Raw genomic sequence first — 23,139 nt, 5'->3', positions numbered from 1 at the left:
GCCAGAGTCTAGACAATGTTTATGTATTTAATGCAGAGACTCTTTAATGCAAAGTGCATAAGCAGCTGCTGGAGTACAAACCAGATCCCCTAAGGTTAGTGTCTGCATCACTGGGCTACAGAGTCATGCTTATTAGGCCTGTGCAAAGTGGCATATATTCACTTTGGATTCAAATTTGGCTGATTAGGAGGGACAGCAATTCAATCTGGTGATTCAAATCACTGTCCCAATTCGATCTGGCCGGACTGGATCTGAAGATTCAGCGCCACTTCGGAGATTCAACCATAGACTAAACAGGCAGCAGTCCTCACCATGCTGGACACAGCTGGCTGCCTCCGGCTGGTAAGTCTGTTGTGGTGGGCAGAGGGGAGAGGGAAGGGGGGTGTGGGTGTGGGTGTGGGTGTGGGGGGGAGATCAATGCCCCCACAGCAAGGGAGGGATTGGGGCTGGGGCAAGCTGCCCAGCTGGGGCAGGGGGCATAGGCAGAGCTGCCCCTAGGGGTGTGTGGGGCCCGGGGGCGGGGTTGGTGAGCAGCTGGAGCCGGTGGAGTGGGGCGGGATGCACAGTCCCATACAGGCCTCACCATGGCCGCCATGTACTGCCACTGCTGAGCCCCCGCTGGCTGCAGCCGCTCCTCTGGCTGCTCCCCCCCCCCCTCCGCCCCCCCCTCCCCCAGCTCTGGCTGCCACGCCTCTGGCCACCCACTACCCCCGCCCGCTCCGCCAGCTCCAGCTGCTCACTACCCTTCCCCCCCTGGGCCCCACTCACCCCTAGGGACAGCTCTGCCCATGCCCCCCCACCTTGGCTGGGCAGCTTGTTCCAGCCCCAGCCCCAATCCCTACCTCACTGTGGGGGCATTGATCTGCCCCCCCACACCCCTTCCCTCCCCCCACCACAACAGACTTACCAGTTGGAGGCAGCTGTGTCCAGCGACCTGCTACCTGTTTAGTCTATGGCTGAATCTCCGAATTGGGCCAAATCTTTTCCGAATAGATTCAATTTGGAGCTTTTAAATGGTCTCCCAATTCAATTCGGATTTGGAGATTCGGCCACCGAATTAGGCCAAATCTCCTCCAAATTGAGGCGGCAACTGAAGCTTCACACAGCCCTAATGCTTATGTTCTTTCTTGCCCTAAGAATTCGGCACATGGAGGCGAGCACCTCCAGGAAAGTTAGAAAGAGTGATACTCAGTGTCACCACAAAGTCCCCTTTGTAGACCCAGGTCCACCTCCCAGTGTCTTATCTCTTCATTTGCAACATGGGGATAAACTACTTCCTTTTCCTGACCCTTTTGTCTGCCTTCTCTATTTAGATTGCAAATTGTCTCTTAGTATGTGCAGGTACAAAGTTCAGCACAATGATGGCTTGACCTTGATTTAGGCTTCTAGGTAATTATAATAATGTCTTCTTTATTATTTGTAAGAGCACCATCATTCCCTAGTGAGGTAAGCAGCTGAAGAACTTAACTATCAACTAGTCAATATGGCCACTCTGTTTATTTTTGCCTTTTCTTTATGCAACAGCAGATGGAGCTCTTTTTTCATCTGTTCCATGCATGCATTAATGCCGGTGCTATTACAAATTCTACTGTTGTAATTATTCTGTCAGCACCTGCCACTGCTGCTGTATGTACTGTATCTCTGGTGGTTATAAATGAAGGAGTTCAATCTCTAGGGCTCTCTCTTAGGCATCACTCACCAAGACTAAATTCAGTGAAACTTATAAATAAAAAATTTGATGCACAGCCACTGCTCTCCCATTCTAATGAGATGTTGTGCAATCTGCTTAATTGTATTCGTACTGGTAACTAGATTTAGAGAGAATCCATTACAATTACTAGCTTTTTTAGGCATATTTCATTTTCTATGGCAACACTAGGGCTCAGAAATTCTCTTGCCAACTCTGGAGAGAAATTACATAAATTGTCTAGGGTCTGTGGTGTATGGAGTCAGCATTCTTGAGAGAAGATTTTACTGGGAACACAGAAAGGCTTGAAGTTAAGATACAGAACTCAAGGTCAACAGATCTACCATCAGATTGTCAGTATTATTAAAAAGCTGAGCATCATTCACTACCTAGAGGCCTATAAGAAACCAGGCTTGGCATGACAGGCAGGCTGAGAGGGAAGGAGGGAAAGCTGGGACTTATTGACATCACTATGTAAACAGAAAAAAAAATATCAAATATGTTTGCAATTGTAGATTGGCTCAGCACCCGCTTGCCCACTCCGTGTGCGCACCACTAACCTCTTGGGCCCTCGTTCTGCAACTGACCTCACTGGGGCTCAATGTGGACACAACAGTCTGCTATCAGCTGTCGGGCCAGGGCTTTAGACTGTGAGCTCTGCAGAGCAGAGGCCGTGACTGCAACTGCATGGAGACTGGGGGAGTCTGGCCTCTTAGAGTGTGTTGTTGAGTTTGTTACTAACTTGTGAATCATTGACCATATTATTGTGTGTGAAAATATTATTCATAGCCAGGCACCTAAAGGCAGAAAGAAGTACCTGAAGGAGTGACCTGGTTTTCCAGAGGTGCTAACCACCCAAAACTCCCAAAGAATCCAGTATCCCTGAAATGTAGACCACTTCTGTAGATGCCTCAACATGGGTTTAAGTGCCTGACTTTGGATCTCTATATTTGAAGATGCTGATCTTAAAATCACTACTCCTAAAACAGGTATTGACAAAATAGTTCTCTCCTGCTATAGCTGCAGGGAACTGATACTGACACTGCTCCTACTCCATCATATCTCTGTAAGAGAGAAGCAACCAGGAGCACCAGCAGAGTAAGAAACTGGTGAAGAGAGTCCTAGAGAAACAAGGCCCACTTTGCTTAAGAGACTGAGGAAAACCCCCACAGCTGGTTACAGAAAGAAAACATGCCCCCTTCTGCATGTTAATGAGGTAACTTGTCTGTTACAGAAGTGAGGTTGGGGAGCAGGAGAAGGTAGGAAGAAGGAGAGAAGCTGAGGCTGAAGGATCCCCATAGGCAGGGAAAAGTCAGCAGCCAGCCAAGTCCCCTGGAAAGTAAAGGTCTGTTGTTCCCATTAGTCAGGAACTGGGAAGATGTGAGTGGACACTCCCCTCTCACCCAGACCCTCCAAACAGCCAGTGTAACTCTTTTCACCACACAGGAGCCAAGCAAACTCCTTGTGAAGTGAAGCAGTGTGGCTTGGTGGGTGTGATTTGCTTTGCCACGGTGTGCTCCACTGCAAAAAAGGGGAATGAAGGGGTTGGAGAACTGTAAATGCATGTTCTTCTAGGAAGAAAGGATTCAAACAGAGCATTCACCCCCTCTCTGATTCTCCATAAAGCCACATACCGCCAACCCATGTACAGGCGAACAGCTGCCATGCTTCAAACAGCTTTTCTTGGAACAGGCTCAGGGAGAGGGAAATGTGTGGGGGCCCTATGCTTGCATCAGCAGCACATAATGTTTCTTCCAAATAAAGGTCTCTGAAAAAAATCAAGAGGCCTTTCCTGATGCAAGAAGTAATTGAAGTTCTCTCACTTGAGACACGTTTCAAACCCACGAGTCTTATTAGTTTCCATTTTAATTTTCTGCACATTTTGACAGTCATTACATTATTCACCCACCCTGCAGTAATCCTGGAAAGATGCGCTGCTTGAAATATACAGCAATAGAGACCAGGGAGATGGGTGTGCTGCTCGCGCAAGTGACTATAGTATCTCTTACTTACCCAGGGTTTGAAAGAGGATGGAGCTAGACTGTTCTCAGTGATGGCAGATGACAGAACAAAGAGCAATGGTCTCAAGTTCCTGCAAGGGAAGTTGAGGTTAGATATTAGGAAGAATTTTCTCACTAGGAGGGTAGTAAAACACTGGAACAGGTTACCCAGAGAGGTGGTGGTGGAGGAAGCTCCATCCTTGGGGGTTTTTAAGACCCGGCTAAATAAAGCCTTGGCTGGGAAGATTTAATTGGGGTTGGTCCTGCTTTGAGCAGGGGGTTAGACTAGATGACGTCCTGAAGTTTCTTCCAACCTTAATTTTCTATGATTCAATTAATCAATCCAAACCATGCCAGGACAAGAAATGTAAAACTTGCCAACCCATCTCCACTATACTCCACAACAGAACCATAACCATTCCTAGATCTTACACCTGAACCTCCAGAAATGCTATATATCTCATCCAGTGCACTAAATGCCTTGATGCAGAATACGTAGGAGAAACCAAACAATAACTGCATACCAGAATGAACGAACACCTAAAATCTATCAAAGACAAAAATACCCAATTACCTGTGGGCGCACACTTCTCACAACACAAAGCTGTCTCTCCAATCTCTCAATTCTAATCTTCAAAGGGAATTTATGAAGTGCCTTTCGTAGATGAGCCTATGAACTTCACTTCATAAATCTACTGGATACAAAAAACCATGGACTAAATACAGACATTGGATTTATAGCACATTATAACCTGACTGCCATCTGATAGTCAACATTCCCCCCTTTCCCTCGCCCACCTACTTGTCTCACACATATTGTCTCCCATTGCCTCTGATCCTCACTGCCACACATTTGCATTTTTACACACCTACATTTTGCATATCGGCTTCTAGTCCATTTGGGAGAACTACACAAAACACCATCAGACTTTCCCTATGCCTAAAGAAGGGTGTTTGTGCCTGAAAACTTTGCAAAGAACATTTTTTTCAACTATTTAATTGGTCTAATAAAAGATATCACATTTACCCAAAATAACCTTGTCTGCCTGTGTATTATATTTAAAGTGTAGTATATTTTTACTACCTTGTTCTCAACTGTTAATTTTTTTAACAGACCCAGTGCTTAGTTGAGAATCCACATCCTGGATAGGTATTTCACAAAATGAAATGCATGCTTAAACTCAATACAAACTTCTAGAGGGTAAGCAAGAGGGAGGCCTGGGAAAGCATAACTAGGGATACGAGAAATAAATGGAGAGAAAAAAACAATAACTTGATGCATTTATGAGAACCAATGTATGAAACAGCACAGAACGGGAAGAAAGTTAACAAAGCTTAGAGCTAGACTGCACAGTCCCTCAGAAGGAGTGACCCCTTTACAGGCACATCATGAGTAGAGGTGGAGAATTACTCCACTAAAGCCAGAAGAATAGTTGATTTGTCCCTTCTGCCTCATTTCATAGATTTTATAGACATTAGGACTGGAAGGGACCTCAGAAGATCATTGAGTCCAGCTCCCTGCCCCAAGGGCAGGAAGTCAACTAGGTTCAAAGGATCCCAGCAAGATAGGCATCCAAATGTTTCTTAAAACAGTCCAGAGTAGGTGCTTGCACCATCTCTGGAGGCAGTCTATTCCAGGCCTTGGGGGCTCAGACAGTAAAAAAGTTTTTCCTTATGTCCAGCCTGAAACAGTGTTGGAGGAGTTTGTGACTGTACACTCCAAGATACCTGCCTCTATCCTGGGTTACCCAAAGGGCATCAAAAATACCTGAAAACACAGGCCCTAGTACACCTTTGTATCAGGCTCTGTGCTCCAACACTAAACCAGCAGAACTTTGTTGCTTTTGGTGGAATCATAACTGCAGAAACACCAGTGGGGAATCAGGCCCCTTAGGCAGGAAATGAGCAAGCAGTTTAGAAGCTATTGACAGGATTTGCCAATAGATATTGGGATAATCAGCATTCACTCTTCTGGCTATGAGACAGAGGGGAGAGTTAAAAAAAAAAGGTGAATCATGCTGCTGGAATGAGGGAAGGCTGTCAGCTGCATCAGCTTAGCCTGGGATGTCCATGGCAAGCAGGAGAAAAAAATCTCAAGTAATGAAATGATCATATACATATGGCATATGTATGGCAGGAAAAAGAACTACTGTAGCCAGCAGAGATCAGGTATTTATCATGCAATTGTATGGAAAGAAGTATATTTGTGTGACCCACAAATATTCGCCTCCACATGTGCTGTTCATGTAGAGATGACAGACAGAGCGTAAGGGTGATTCACAGCACTCTTCCTAATAGTACTCTCCACTCTGTGCTACAGAAAACTGACAAGAGATAACAGATACTGAAAAGCAGTAGGAAGATAAAGCACTATAGAGAAGAGGGAGATAAAGTGCTAAAGAGAATAAGGCAGATATGCATGTGCATGTGCACATATATACACACATGCATGTTGAAGCAGTCTAAAAACAGATGGCACAAGTTAATACTGCTGGAATCAGCATTTAACTTTACTGCTTTTGTGCTCACCATGTCTGACCCACATCCTTAAGGCTGACTTCCAGAGACAGCAATTCACAGGGAGTTGTTGGTTCCATGGCCCTGGAGGAGGGACAGAGAGGGCAGTACCCCATAAGTGCAAGGAGAGCTCCTCCACTGATCTTAAGTATCTGCTGATGGGGAAACAGAGACTCCCATTCATTTTGAGCTGTGCTGAAGTGGGGAGGTAGGCAGAAAAAGCCCTGTCTCCTCCCCGTTCCATAAGGAAATTACACAAGGGAAGGAAATTTCTTCAAGGACCAGATGAAAGGTATGTGTCTGAACCACAGTGAAACCTGTGAAAACTTTCTGTTAACTTAATGTCACAGTCCTCTCACTGGGTAATTCCCCATAGAAAGGATGGTCTGATCTATTTGTGTTAATTACTGCACAGTAAGTGATCTTTAGGCCAGCGTCTACACGTGCAGCAGTTAAAGCACAGTAATGCTGTGTGTGGACTGACTTGAGACTAAAGTTAGTTCCAAGTCAGTCCACAAACACAGTGTTACTGTGCAGTAAAACGTCTACACATGTTATTGAGCAGTAACTAATCAATGCCCAAGTTGGCATTAAGTCACCATGATTACTGTGCAGTATGGGCATGCACATATAGCATGCCAATACTGCACAGTAGTTTTTGGTTACTGCTCAGTAATTTAGGTTACTGTGCAGTAAACGTGTAGATGTGCCTAGAGGGAGTTCTAACAATATGTTCCTCCACCTCTGAGTTTTCTGTGCTAACTTTCCCGCTTCAAACATGTAACAGAGAGTAAAAGTCCCGCCCCACAAACTCTCCTGGGTAGGTCTAGTATCTACTTCCCTGCAGGCCTAAAACAAGGTGAACATTCCCTCAGTACAAACCTAATAACCACAGCCAGATTCTTATAGACTGAGGTCTCACCAGACAGACAGACAGACAGACAGACAGACAGACAGACACTTCTATTATGCTTCACTTGCCACTCATTGCCAAAGAGTAAACTGCAGCTTATATATTTTGCCCCAAAGACTGCTCAGCACTGACAGGTATAAAGATGGTTCCTGTCACTTCCTACTATTTTAATAGCAATCTTGTTCCCATTTAAGTCATAAGGAATTTTGTTGTCAGTGTTAGTGGGAGTGAGATTGGACCAATTAGGCTAGGGATAGACATTCAAAAATCCTTAGCCTGAATTGATTCAATCTTGCAGGTTAGTCTAACCTGGCTAGGCTAAACCAGTTTGTAACTGGACAGACATCCCACAAATGCAGGCGTACACCTGGAGTGGCTCAGGCTAGAGCCAGGGGGCACTAGAGCAGCCCTCCTTTCCTGTCCACAGTCCTGAGCCGAAGGGAGGCATGACCAGGCCCCAGCAGGATGCTCCAATTAGGGAGGGGTCTCCCCACCCCCGCAGCCCAGCAGACAGTTGAGAACACAGTGTTTATCACCCCTAACTCAGTGTTTATCCCACCATCAGAAAACAAAGACTCTCTCCATTAGTTCAAGCTCTTCTTAAACAGCTTTCCAAGGAAAGAACTGGTCTCCAACAGCACGGACTGTAACTAGCATGTGGTATGCTAGCTAATGCTGAGAGGCATCAGTGTAAGGCGGGGAGAACAGGGGGAAACCAGGCAGATGCCTGCAGTCTCTGCCTTGAGCTCCAGCCAGGGAGCATCGGGAAGGGACCAGCCCTGCTGTGGAGCAGAGAGCCCTACCCAGCCCAGACAGCATGCTGGGATGCTGGGGGAGTCTGGTTTAACTTAAACCAGCACGGGATCTGGGACCAGGCATTGCATAAACCGGTTTGACCCAAATCAGTTCAATCTGATACTACATTCAACAAAGTTTATCTCAAACTGGTTTCAATCATTTTCAAACTGGTTTATGCGCACTGAACATCTGTTCTGTTACAGGTTTAAACCAGTTTCTGATCACTTAAGGTGTTTTTTGTGTAATGTCTGTTCCTTACTGTTTAAGGAGTTGTTGTAGCCACACAAATCATCCCAGGAGAGTAATGACATTCGGCAAGTGTTTATTCTTGGTAGTGGGGCCCTACATGGGCTGGGGTGGTGTGGGTGGTAAGACTCATGTTGACAGCCCAGAGATCACAAGTTCAAGGCCACAGCAGAAGCACTCATGGTACTGCCCTGTCAGATTCCAATAAATCTATGAATTCTGCTAACTACCTTGTTATAAGGATACAAAAAAGGAGAGGACTGGAGTTGTGCAAGTCATAGCTACATCAGTGTATCACCAAAGCAATATGTTCACATTTTCCACATATGCAAATCCATGTGTGTTAATTTCCACAATTTGGTTATTAAAGCAACAAAATTATTCCCCAGGGAATCTGGAAAAAAACTTTCAGTCATAATAAGGAAGTATATCACACTGAACCCCTTCTTTCTCCTCAGCATAATGAACTGTATCCTGGAAACAAACGAACAGAACTAAGTATGTATACAAATGTTTGAACAGAGAAAAGATTTTATCTGTCTACTGAACTCCTAACAGAAGTGCCTCAGGATAGTCATCTGGAGCAAATGTATGTTTAAAATAATGTAACCTTCTGCCTCTAGCACAAAAATCTATCAGACATTAAGTGCTAACTGCTCAGTGTTCAGCTGTGTATGCATTAAACCCGAATTACACACTCCATTGCTGCTTTTGCAAGGGCAAATTAGCAGTGTGACTGTCAAAATGGATACCAGTATTATTGTAGATGCTGAGCTGAAATATATTTTAAAAACATTTCAGAGAGCTAGGCGATGCCTATTTGTGTGGGTAAATGCACCCAATGTATTTTGGACTTTCAGGCCTCTAGCTTGAAAATCTGATACCTCCCCCCACCAAATCATGTGATGGTGTTTGAGTGGAGCTATAGGAAGAAAACTGACCCTCTGAAACAACTTTCAGAGACTATATATTCTTCTTGTTGCTATGGATCAAATTAGTTCAGTTTGCAAATCAAAAGGTGATTTTTCTATCTGCTAAAGCTGCAGATCTCACCCTACAGTCGGCAAATCAAGGTGTGGTCGGTCACCATTCAGAATGTTTCTACAGCCACATTTCAACTGACAATTTTGTTGTTTGATGAGAGCGAATAGAGCCCAGGTCAGTTGTCCATAGCTGCACTTGTACTGCATGGCTAACCGTGATAAACCCCGGTTTCTCCACCTAGCCAAATAAGACTGGGAGATACACCTGGTGATCTGGAATAAATACATGCTGAGAAAGGAGATAGCATTTTACAAAATCACTTTTCTGACTCTTACCATCCCTGAAGCTTGGCTCATTCTGTGTTGTCCTTGGGGTATGTGCTGGCCAGGCCTTGAAAGCTTGATGGACCCATTCTGGTCAGAATTCTTGGTGGATGGGTACCATTCAGTTGCTGAACCACTCTGCTAGTTGCCTGACTGTATGTTGTGTTCGTCCTCCATTCCTGACGATTAGAGTGACTAATCATCACTGGTCTTCTTGGCATCTGGATGACCTGCAATAGTTTAAATGTTTAGAAACACTAGAGTACTGGTGGTTATGCAGTACATGGTATGATTGGTTGAGGCACAGCAAGCAATGGTGATTATCTGTTTTGGATATTGTAAAGACCATGAAAATAATATTTTCCTGTACTACAGTGTGTAGCCCACCTAAACTATTCTGGATCATGAGAAATATTAGCGGTTTCTCTATAGCAGAGTCTGTTAGTTGCTGTGAAGAATTTCTCATCTACTTTGAAGATGTCAGTAGATTATTCCCCCTATTTTCAAAAGTGTTCATGAAATTTTGAGTGTCTCCATTTGTGGTTAAGTTGAAACATCTTAATGGAGACCAATATTCAGCACTGCTGAGCATTTATTTATAACTCCCATGACCTGAAATAGATTTTTTGGTGCCTAGTATCTCTGAAAATCAACCTATAGGTATCTCAACTTGAGGAACCAAAACATTATGGTTCCAAAAATCAGTGGACAGATTTGGAAATCTGGACTATATCAAGTCTTGTTAGACTGGTTCCACTTCAGGAGGAGATAAATGCATTATTGAGTTTTGCCCAGTCATGTTTATAAAAGTTTACTGAGATATTGGGATTCTGTAGCCACAACCTCCAAAATGCGTATTTATCTAACAGAACATGTGAAGTCTAGGGGCCGGTAGAGTTTAGATATTTCCTTACTATGAGAAGTCTAAACTGTGAAAAACCTTGACTGTATTAGGCCATGGACCCTTCTGTAGGTTTACCACAGCAAGTCAAACTGTACTGATTAGAAAACTGCCAACACATAATGCAGTCCCTAGAAGATATGTAGCCCCTGCTTTGGTAGTGTTATTTTTACCCTTGCACAATCTGGAGGCAGTTTTCTGAGGTTTGCAAAACCTGTTTTTTCCTGCACATTAGTCCTCATGCTTTCAAATGCACAACCTGCTTGACACTCATAGCTGCCATGGTGCTATTTGTCCTGGGTTTACATTTTGAGCTTTACTGCATTGTTTAAGTCCCACAGCCTTTGTGTCACAGATTTAAAAAAGTGCCCAGGAAATGCTTCTTATTGTCAGGCTTTCTGCCCCCCAGCGGTGGTCTCAAAATTCTGCATGCCTGAATGAACTGCGAACAATAATTAATCAACCGATGCATATGGGAGATAGAACATGAACTCATGACTGTTTTTCTTAGTTCACCTATAGTTTCTCTTTGTATTTTCACACTTTCACATTAGAATTTGCTCATCACCAGAGTTGATACTAAACATTCTCCATGAGATGATGCTACCAGAAAATCTTAAGAATTTTGAAAACCATTATCAAATAAGTTTCCTTGAACCATACTTATCTTTAGCATTTGGCAGCAGAAATATTAGCATTCAAAAGTTTGTAGCCTCTCTCACCAGAACAGAGATGGAGTGTAAAGGCATATTATCAAAAAAGGAGAAGTCTTGATGATAGATTATAAAAATTAGCAATATCTTGACAGAGTTTCCAATACATAATTAAAAACATGTAGGACAGAATACAGACTACTACCAAAAGAGACAAGTATGGACAATACTTTAAAGGCACACAGGGTGTTAAGATAACTATTTCAAAGAAATGGAAAAGTAAGGTAGACAGACTTCACATCAGTGAAACTTACATGGCATTTACAGGAGCAAATCCAAGAGCAGTTGTATAGTTTCACCCTCTTGGATTCCTGGTCTACTCGAAGTTTAAATACAACTTCCTGGCAGTAGCAGAAGCATTTGTATTCAGGCACCAGTGAAGAAGTCAATGACTATATCGCTTGTTATAGTCTACCTCCTTGGTTCTAAACTCCTCATTCAATAGGTGTTAATGACCCTACCTTCTGTCATGGGTCTATTTTCTCCTCTCCCCCTGGGGAAATGTGTACGTAGTCGAATGTATGTTTTAGATTGTTCTTATTTGCACACACATACACACACACATTGCTCTATGTTCATGTTAAAAAAGGCAAGGTCAAAGACTTACATCTGACATTAGCTGTAGGGGGTGGTGAAGTTTGTAACCCTCCTTAATTTCTTTAGCAGTGTATTCCACACTCTTGGATTTGTTCCTGAGAAAGCTGGCTTCTACACAGACAAGCATGGCTGTTACTGAAGGAAATCTCATTATGCCAGAGGGGCAAAGTTGTTAACTGGGTTCTTTATATGAGAGCTATAGACATTTCTTTAGATAGTTGGACCCCAGCTGTTGAGTATCTTGAAGTAAAAACTAAGACCTTGAACTTGATTCAATCTTCTGTAGGGCAGATAACAGCATTTATGTATTTTTGACTGCCTGTGCAGCTAGCAAGAGACACTGCAGAATTTTGAACCTGCTGAAATTTCCAAAATTAGGCAGGCTTGGGTATATTGCATTCCAGTAATTGCTCTAAGAAGTGATGAAGGCATAAATACCTAAAGCCAGATTACCATTTGCTGGGATGAGACAGTCTCCTAACAAACTGGAAATGGTAGAAAGTGTTGCTTGTGTGTGCTGCTCTGAAAGGAATCCAGGAATAATGTTCAGCTGTGGACTTAATTAACCTCTTGTGGATATGCACTTTCAGCCAAAGGAGGCTACTTCCATTGGCCACCAGAATCACCTGTGTCTTGCTCATCAGGTTCAGTTTCAACAAGCTGTTCTTCATTCATGAGCTGATCTTATCAAATCACAGGGTTTTCTTGGTCGTAGTGGTAAACCACAGGCAGAGCAGTTTGTCAGGGGTATATTACTGACACTTGAGTCTGTTTTACCTGAACAGTTTACCTACTGTCATGCAGCAAATACCCAAAAAATGAAAGCATAAAGAGAGAAAAAAACTGACTCCACAACAGAGGGATGTAGGGAAGGGTATACAGCTTACCATCATTACCTTTTGGATGCATCCCTCTAGAAAAGACTCAAGCTATTTTAGTGACTCCTCGACCCCTTCTAACTCTTTCAGATGAGATAGATCTGTAATATTTGATAATCAACACTGCTGAACGCTACAGATGGGTATTTGAAGATGACAGTAGATGTCTACATAACATCCATTAGTAGGAGATTATACATCAGTGCCCGTGCTAATTAAGCCAATGCTATCCTATGGCCTGAGGTGAATCCAGACTCAAGAATAATTGGTTTCCGAGAAGCTTGTAGTTTTTGGTTTTCTTTGTTTGCTAACTTCTCTATTAGCTTGTTCTGGCATGGAAGCTTTGGCACTGGATAGTATTTAGCTTGAACCTCTATAACGAGGACATATTTCTTCAGCACTGTGTGTATGACTACTGTGTGTATTTGAGAAAGCCAATACATCATTCAGAGAAAGGATCAACCTATTTTGGTCAGGAGTGGAACCAAATGCCAGCTCCCATCTGCCAGGATCACACGCTTGGGTAGAAACCTCAGGTACTTGAGGAATGAATGTGCTGAACTGCTTTTGGCCGGTGGGACAGATCCAGATTACTTCAAAAACCTTCCCAAATGTGTGTGATCTGGAATCGTAGTGTTCTTTGTTGTACATGGTGCTTTCTTTTAATATAGGCTGCAGACATCACTAAATCCTCCTTTCAGGGGAGAGGGATTAATGGTTTTTAGAAAACTATTTGGATCTAACCTATTGAATAAATATTTTCTACAAAAACCCGTATCACTTTCTAAGTAAAAAATCAGTAACTCTAGGCCGCATGAACCTCTCTCCCAGCATGGGTAGTGGAGATGGCCAGAAAGGAAAATTTCCAGGTCAGAAATAGTATTCATTTCCCACACCCTGGAAACAGTCAGACCCAGTATCTGCTCAGTGAAATGGATGGTCCTGTCGGTTACGTTGATATTGGAAGGTTGGTTTTGGCGAGCAGCTGTTCAGGGTCCTTGGAGTTTCTGCCTCAGCAAAAGTTTGTCAAACCCAGTATGTTCCAAATAAACTGTTCAGGCTCATCTGACCCGCATCTGCTGGTGAAACATTGTTTGGTGAAAAATATCCATCCTACTCTAATGGGAAGTAATGGCCCAGAGAGCTTCCTCCTCCCCACAGCATGCAGGTGTGGGGAAAACACCCTTTCTTCCTTCGTGTTTCCACAGAATCTTGACCGTGCAGAGGAGCAGCTTTGGTGCTTTGTGATGGACCGATGCATAAGTTAAAATAGTAACAATACTGACAACGTTCACAAGTTTCTCTGAAAAGACAGGCAAGGTGGTTTTGGCATGTCCAGATATCCCAGTACTGGAAGCATTCCAGCCCTTGACAAATGCACAAGTTTATAATTTTCAGCATTTTGCACTTCCTGATAGATGATTTCAGGATCAGATAAGCAGGAAAGAACTTCCTTGGAAGGATCTAAAAATGGCAGGTGAAATCCAATCTGACCCACTGTTTAATTTGCATTCCAAAGATTTCAGCCTCTCAGTTTTCCCCAGTGATTGTTTTATTCAGCTGCACAGATCTTCTAACTAAACATAACAGTCACCCAACAGTCAACTGCCCAGTTCACATGGGTGCATGGTTATGGAGAATTCAGTCAGGAATACAGAAGTTCATTGGGCCAACACAAGCCATGACAGAGCTGAGAGGAGCTGTCAGCCAAACTTCCTTGGAAACAAAATCTTCTGTTTCCACTCTGAACCCATTGACAGTGCAGTGGTATTTGGGGATGAGAGTGGTGGAAAGAATAATTAGTTTTCCCAGCTACATACACGGCATTGTCTCAAGTTACCGCTTCCAAACAGCTTTCTCCCTTAGGGTCTTTAGCATGAGAGAAAAATGAAGGGCTAATGTTACTTGCACATGAGAGGGGAGGGCCTGAAAGTGGCTCCTTGAAGAATGTGTAAAACATTACCTGCTGGATTACGCTGAGCCAACTGAAGAGACATGCCTAATTTAATTACTTGACTTGAATAAAATATTAACCTAGAGGAATGACTTCAAAGTTAGTGTATTAGAGTGGCTGATACCCTCCACAACTTGTTTGAGAATCCAGTCACTGGCAATACAGAACACACAGAGACCTGATTTTTAGAGAGACGGGGAACCCAAAATAACCCCAAAGTCTGAGACTTGCGAGAGCTCAGCACTGTAGAAGAGCCCAAGCATATTCATTGCTTTTAAAGTGTCATTGCCTGCAGGTTCTAGTTGCTGCCTTTAAAAGCTTTTAGGCATTTTTTTTACCTTTTTTCCTAACAATACTTTAGATCAATGGGGGCCAACCTTCATGACGGGCATGCCACAAATTAACCCTGCACCCTTCCCAGTGGTATTCTGTTCCCCTTCTTCTGCCCAATCTGCTGCTCTGCTTTCTGCTCCATGCCCTGTGCTCCTTGACCATTCTGTTGCTCTGATTTCTGCTTCCGGCTCTCTCTGGCAATGTGCTGCCTGTCCCCTTCCTAAATTGCTGTATGCCACACAGAGGCTGCCTATGTCACACATGATTTTTAAGGAAATCTGGGACACTGCCTCCCCCAAACCAATCCCCATCCAATGTAGGAGAAGCAGTGCCCAGCTCAGCCCACCCCCTGCCTTCAGCCACTGCTCAGGAGGGCACCAAACAGTGCCAAAATACAAGTTCACCAAGGGTGCCATACTTGCACACATGCATGAACACACACACAGTAAGCCTACACTTGCAGCAGCGCTCTCCCCGTCCCCCACCTTCTTCCAGCTGATCCCCACGGCAGGCAGGTAGAGCAGTGCCTGGCTCAGCCAGCCCACTGCTTCTGGCTGCTGCTCAGGAGGAGCCAGGCCAGGTAGTGCAGGCAGGTGTGGTGTCAGTTCAGGACTTTTGTTTCCATTTTCACCAACCAGCCAGGATGCTGGCACTGCCTACAAAATCTGGGACTGCCCCAGCCAAACTATGATGCATGATCACCCCACACCTATGGCACATGCCACAGGTTGGCCACACCTGCCTTGGATTGTCAATACAGAAACAATTCTAAACAGCTATTATACATTGGCATATTCATGTTGTTTTCATTATGCTTGCATGAATTAAAGACCTGTAGTTTTCTTTTTTATCTTGCCACTTTGACTTTCAGTGCTTTGTGTACTACTAATGCACTGCAGCATTTGAATTGTAGGCACTCAAAGGTAATTTTGTTTAAAAGTACAGTCTTAATGCTTTTCCCAAAACTATTTGTCAAAATGACACACCACTGTCTCTTTCAAATGAAGGGGGGATAACTTTTAACTGCATTTGAGAGGTAACTTTCACATAGAAATGCTTGTCCTTGAAGAAACTACCTGAATTAAATTCTGTTGTTTAATAATGTTAATCAATAATGTCTGCTTTAAATAAGGCCTACTAGAAATCACAAAAACTGCTCATGATCTGGGATTTTCTTTGGAATTCATTTGTTTCTGACCATCATTCTTGCCATAAAAACACCACAGGATGCTGGAAACAATGGAATGGGCCTATACTTACAGGCATCTACAAGAACCCTCTGAATACTCACACAAGACCACAAGCTTCCTACTCCCTCTGAAGTCAATTGCAAAAATCCCAGTCAGTAATAGTAGGATGGAAACCAAATTTTATATTATTAGAAGAAATCATATCTTTGCCCTTAAATACTTTTGGGCTATATAAACATCAGCATTTTACTTTATACTCACATTGCTGAAATTCACTTGGTTCTGGTTACAGTAAAAGCTAGAATGCAAAATAAGGGCCTGATTCTGCTTCTGCATGTAAACTCTCATTGACTCGTATGGAAAGAATGCAAGGTCGAATTCCAAAACAGTTGTTTAAAATCTGTTTCTGCTCTTCAGCATACAACAAGTTAGTGTGTTACCACAGGCTGCCCAGCAGGAGAGCTCCTCTCCCATTTCTGATTTTTTTGAAAACTCAGCTTCTAGCCCAGAGTTGCAGCATATGGATAGATTTTACCAGTAAGCCTGCATTTATTCTGGAGGCTAGTGGTGTCCTGGAATTTGCTAGCACATGAACAGTTATTTTGTATCCCTACACAGTATCCCCTTGCACAGTATTCTTGTATGTGGACATGCAGGGCTTGGAAGGGCAGGGGGGCTGTGGGTGGGGAATGCGGGTCACCAGCAGGGCCCAGGGGGCTGTGGGTCAGGAGTGAGGGCACCAGCAGGGCCCAGGGGGTTGTGGGCCAGCAGTAAGGGGCACCAGCTGGGCTGTGGGGCTGAGTCCTGAGTGAGGAGCACTGGCAGGGGCAGGGGGCTGTTGGTTTGGAGTGAGGGACACCAGCAGAGCTGGGGGCCTGCAGCTTGGGAGGGGCAATGGCATGGGCAGGAACAGAGAACCAGCACCCTGCCCTGTTTTGTGGCACTGAGCAGCTCTGATATGCCAATGCCTTGCCCATGTCATTGCCCCTCAGTCCCAAGCCACAGACCCCCATACCTGCTGGTGCCCCTCACTCCTGACCCACAACCCACTGGCCCTGCCAGTGCCCCTCACTCAGGAGCCACAACCCCCACGGACTTGCTGGTGCCCCTCATTCCTGACCCACAGCTCCCTAGCCCTGCTGGTGCCTCTCACTGCCCCCCCACCCTCACCCCCTGATCCCTGCTGGAGGGGACCCCGAGCTTCCAGGGCTATGGGGCCAGGGACCTGGGTCTGTATCCCCCTGCCCCCCCCAGCAGAGTGCGGAGTCTGGCTCCCCTTCCCCCATGGGTGGCACAGCTGGAGTAGAGCCCATGGAGGGGAAATGTGGGCTGGCAGTTTCAGAATCAGGATTCCCCACACTGCTGCCCTCCCCCTGGGGCCTCTGTAGCCCAGTGGATGGGACCCAATGCTGCAGGGCACAGCAGGGTAGGAAAGCTTGGTGCCGCCGCTGGGAGCGCCGCGCTGCCATGGAGAGCCTCCCCCTGCCCACACAGCAGCAGCGATGGGCACGTCTTGTGTCTAGTGACCCAGTATGACAGCACAGTCAGGGTCTTGACTTACCTGGGGATGAAGCCCTGGTCCAGGTCAGTGCAGCGTGCACTGCTCCTTGCCCTGCGCATGCTGCAATACTGGGGAAGGGGCAGCCATAGAGATGTCCTGGACCATGCCCTGCCCCACTTTTTTCTGCAGGTTTTTTTTTTATATCTGGATATCCAGGTATCAAATTTTGAGCCCACGCTGCAATATGCAACACAAGGAATGTTTTTCTGTTCCCAGTGTGCCTTTTGGTGCATCTCAAACTGCTTTGAGATGCTGCAAGGGGCACGTGCTGGCTCATGTGGATGTGTCCACAGTGTTAAAAACTTTCTGACCTGTTTTGGGCTTTATGAGTTATTTGCAACTGGAGAATTGCTCTAGTATTTTTCTGTAGTCAAAAAATGAGTGAAAAGTGATACTTGGCATTTTCTGAGGATGCCTCAAGTGTAACGAGGGGGCACTTGAGCTGAATGAGGGGTACCTAGAGTCTAAGACTGAGATCCACTGCTCTAAAAGCACAAGCTATAGTGGAACAACCATTGCAAAGAAGGTGGAATTTCTTTCCAATATAAGTTTCAACAATATAACAAGAGTTTCAGCAATTATGACATTCTCTCTGCCTATCTCCCAGGTTGATTTGTGCAACAATACAATTGCTTAATTTATCTAGGCTACTAGTACCTTCAACCCTAACTCTCTGCAATTCTTCACTGTACATCTGATGATAATTATGAGCTGCTTCTCTACCATGTAGACAGAGTTGCAAGCAGCAGGTTGTAGAACAAGTTGTGTTAAGCCAATTGCAAGCTAGGTTAGAATTCTCAACTTTTAGGGTTGTATTTTTAGCCATAAGCCCTATGCAAACTTTGCATCCAGTGCACTATAGTCACAATATTTTTTTTTGCAAAACCACTGGGATATCCAGTTACTCAACTGAAGGCACATAGGAAGTTATTCAATTGACATGAACATGCAGGTGTAGAGACAATTCTGTGATATAAAATCAAAAGGCTGATCTGTGGCTAAATGAAAAGTCAACTCTTAAAGCTGAAGAGCAAGAAAAATCATACTTTACAATATTCCTGCTAACTGCATCTCTAATAATATATTTGAATTAATTATATGTCCATTAATTCATTTGGTACTATTATAATCTGGGAACTAAATATCACTGGTTCAGGCCATACAGTACCATATGCAGGGCTCTTTAGTACCTGGATAGCCACTAGCTTGTAAAGTATACCTGCAGTTACGATGATTTACTTCCCTGAGGCTTTTCTAGTATTATTGTAAAAGGTGTAAGAAATTTTTTATAAGGCAAGTACTGCCCCTCCTATACTTCCCTCTAAGCTGCCTGCAATCTATCTTGATCTTCCTGCGTGTGTTCCAGATGCCAAACATTTCCCTCTTGGCACCACTCACTTATAGGGAGGTATTCTCTCTCCTGCCTTGCTTAGTGCATAATAAAATGAACAACATGAAACTGAACAACAGCACTAAAAATAACCTAAATTAAACCACTGAAAAGTGAAAGGAGCCGGGTTCACAGGCTGCATTGTTCACAGAAGTCTTAATTCTGTGTCTAAAATTTAGTCACAATGTCAGAATATTTTGCGCATTAGATTGAGACCAACAACTCATTATATCATAGATTACTGACCACAGTCTTAATGACTTTAGTCACCCCCAGGAGAAGATGGATGACCCATACATAAATGACTTCGTATCATCTGCTTTCTATCCCTTAAGCTATCCAGGCTACCTGGAGGTATCCCTTAAACCGAAGACCAAAGATGCACAAATGAAAATCCAGCTGAAAACAGCTTGGTTAGGCCTGTGTTGGTCTTGAAACCTGAAAATACTTCTATGTAAAACAATGCCTAAACTTTGATCATGGAATAGTTGGAGACTTGCATTTGGTTAGGCTGTATGACATGACATGTAAGAAATGTAATGGCTCTTAGGAGGATCTCTGAGCTGTTGGGTAGCTAATTTTACTGTAATATTGAATCTAATCATTAAACCCTCCTTTAGGTGAGAAGAACCACTGTGGGGGCTAAATAAGTATTACTTGCCTGAGGAAAATACACATAATTTTGCTCATAAATGACAAAGGCAAAGGCCAAAGAAAGAATCAGTAGTTCTGCATGTCAGTTAAAATTGGAGTTACATTTAAAAAATGCCATTTTAAATTATGGTGTAAGAGGCCAAACAACTCTACCCTAGCACTGTCATCCCAGAATCTATCTTTGTTCAGTCACAGCTTAAAATAGGATGAGTAACAGGACAAACAACTGGAAAAATCCTGAGCTGTTGCCAGCGGAGAAACAACAGGCAGAGGCATGGAACTGTTTCATGTCACTTCAAATGTGTTTGTTGCTCATAAAAGGAAAAACTTCAGTATGATTTGAAAACCCGCGAAGCTCAGTGTTTACAAAGGCAAATGGGAACTTTGCAGTCTAAACATCTGAAATGAATTAATAGCTCAGAGTCAATGTGAGATCCTATTGGCTCCATGTAGCTTTCACCAATAATTAATTCAGGGGAAGCCAACCTGCAGCAGGGTGCCGCATGGGCTGCCTTTGTGTGTGGTATGAGGCAGATAGGGCAGGAAGCAAAAGGCAGAGCATCAGATCAGGTAGAGGACACAGGGCAGAAAGCAGAGAAGCAGCTTGGGCAGGGAGTACAGGGCAGGGAGCACAAAGCTGAGCAGCAGATTGGGTAACAGAAAGGGATTGGCACTCAGGGTGGTGAGGAGAGGGTGCAGGGCTCATTTGTGGCACACCTGCCAAAAGGTTGACCCCCATTGAATGAGTATACTGATATTTCTGTTTGTGAACACTGTGGGGTACTCAGGCTGGAGTCTCCTTCACTCATAAGAGAGGGGGCCTCTACAGGAGTGTTTGTAAGATGCCTCTTGACTGTAGAATTCTGCTGTAGTCCAAAAGAGGTTAAATTAACCGACTCTCAGACCATGCTATAAAGACCCTTGATAAGGGAGGATACATTTCCCTGCATGGATAAGGTGATTTTTGAGGTTGGAGATCCCTGGAGGAGGGGGAGAATATTTTCTAAAGTGCTAGCTGATTTTTGCATGCATTACTGCAAAGGCATCTAGGTTACATGATACAGTTGAACTTTAAAACCCTGATCCTGACATGTGACCTCTGTGTGTGTGGCTACTGCATCCTTTCAGAGCATCACTGATTTCAGTAGAACTCTACCAAGTGAGGTTTTCACTCCAGGACTTGGCCATTATTTTATTGATTTGTGTTTTGTTGGGCTTACTTTTTAATCCTCAGACACTAGGATCCTGCAAGAGCGTGGCACCTGATTCCATTCTATTTCAGAGTGGCCAGAGCCAGGGATAGGCACTCCTCTTTCTATTTCCCTATATACATGAACACAAAATGTAAATATAGCGAATAGTAGAAACAAGTGTATTGTTCCAAAGGAGAGCTTAAAGCTGAAACAGCCACCGATAACTAACTTTTCATGGATAGATCTGAAAAAAATAAATAAGCCTAATAAGTCAAATGATATTAGTATGCAGACACTGCAGCAAAAACTAGGGATCCAAAGTCTGAGACACTGCCAAGAACTTTTATTTCAAATGCTACCAGTTGGAACATTTTATAATCTAACTGGGAATACCTCTGAATATTAGATGCTGTTTCTGATTTTTTTCGACCTACTGTTTGCTACAAAATGGAAATATGCAATCACCATTAAGACACGGACCTGAATGCTTGTTTCTGCAGCAGCTGAAAAAGCTAGGAGGGAGAGGCACCAAACCTTACAACAAAGCTGTGCTAACGCAGTTGCTGCATTATGAATCAGACGGTGTTCATCGGGAGAGGCAGGCTGCAATGGTGAGGGTACAAGAGAGACTGCCAGGAGACTTGGGGTTCTATTTCTGGCATTGGCAATGATTTGCTGCATGACCTTGGGAAAGTGACTTAATCTTTCTGTGCATTACTTTTCTCAGTCTACACATGTTAAGTATTTTTGCCGCTACACACACAGCTTGTTCTTGAGGAGAAAAAGAAGGGAAGTACTGCTATTTGACCATTGAAAGAGAAAATGAAATAAGCTTCTTTCTGGTTCATTCAAATTTCCCGTTGATTTCATATGCAATTTTGGGTGCACACAGATTCCATCTGTGGCTATTATACAACATAGAGAGTAATGAGGAATTAAAGGTTAAAAAATGAAAGTGACCCTGTAAGATTATGTGTGTGGCTATAAGAAAGTGACCCTATAAGATCTGTGTATGTGGCTACCGCATCCATGTTTTTCTTAAGAGTATATATAGAATCTCATGCTGTTTGACCTCCAAATAAACACTATTTCAAGATCATGAGGCATTCAGGTAGGCATAATCGCTGAGGGAAAGGAATCCTATTATCCCTCTTTCTGCAAAAGTGGAACTTAGACACAAACTTTGCCCAGGGTCACAGAGGAAATCTATGGTGAAGCAGGCAACTGAGCCTGGGCCTTCTGAATCTTAAGCTAGTGCCCTAACCACCACTCTTCTTGCACACAACTTAATGCACATGAGCAGTTCAGTGGAACTACTTGTACTAAATTACTTACATGCATAATAAGCATTTGCATGATCAAAGCCTTAATGACACGACAACAGAAACAGGGTAGGAAAGGCACAGTAACGGGTTCATGTTGTTATTCTGCATGGCTTAACATTCATTCTCTGCTGGCATTTTAAATGTCATTTAAAAGGAATTTATCTTGGTTTCCCTTTCTTTTTGCAGAGGTCATGGTAGACAAGAGTCTTGAAGGAGGCTTTGTAAAGAGGAAGCTTGGTGACTTGACAAGCCATTTCAAGGAGTTTGGGAGTAGGGGAAGTGGATACATGGTTGTCGGGGGAAGCAGACAAATGGAGTAGGGAAGTGCAGTCCTGGTGATTTATGTCAATGCTTTTTAAGAATTCTCCACTGACATGAGAGCAGTGTAACAGGCAACTTGAGTGGGAGAATTCAGACCTTTCCATGAACATCATATATAATCCTTTGGCAGTGCCTCATCCAAGGTGTTCTACATATGCATATCTATGCATATTTGCAGGCTCTGCAGTGTGATATAAAGTTAAGTTTTAGTGTTTCATGTACATAAATTTAACTGAAACTTTATCTCAAGCACTTCTGAATGGAATGTCATTTGATATTTCACCCTCTGTATCAGCTTGTAGTAATCTGTGCTATATACATGCAACAGCCTCCAGAAGAGGCATCAGGTGTATGAACTAAGGACCTTTGGTTTCGAAGTACAAGTCTTTAGCAGGAAACTAAAGACGTAGTTCCATTAGTACAGATACAGGAGTACAGGAAACTGTTATATATGATTAAGCTTGTTCAGTCCCAGCTAAGCACAGTGGTTCATAGCATGGTGTCCATTCTTTGCCCTCACTTCTGCTTAATTGCATATATAGACATGTAATGCCAGTTTGCCAGCACAGCCCACCTCAAACTCAGCACAGAAGCATCTTATTTGTGGTGATCATTCCACGTGACAGATGCAAGCTATGAATGTTTATTCTATCCTGCCTGT

General features: G+C 43.7%; 1 long non-coding RNA gene across 2 annotated transcripts in view; it reads right to left on the bottom strand.

Moving 5' to 3' along the window:
• LOC109287877 overlaps positions 1-23,139 on the bottom strand; it is a 129,372-nt gene that overhangs the window by 85,371 nt on the left and 20,862 nt on the right. For both annotated transcript variants that reach the window (XR_002094995.1, XR_002094996.1), the window contains exon 2: positions 9,481-9,698. This is a non-coding gene — a long non-coding RNA (uncharacterized LOC109287877). The remainder of the gene's footprint in view (positions 1-9,480; positions 9,699-23,139) is intronic.

This window comes from Gavialis gangeticus, unplaced genomic scaffold, assembly GCF_001723915.1.
Source record: "Gavialis gangeticus isolate Ggan-Ray unplaced genomic scaffold, GavGan_comp1, whole genome shotgun sequence".
NCBI lineage: Eukaryota > Metazoa > Chordata > Crocodylia > Gavialidae > Gavialis > Gavialis gangeticus.
Note: the sequence above shows the minus strand (reverse complement) of the source record. Positions and strands in the feature narration are given on the sequence as shown.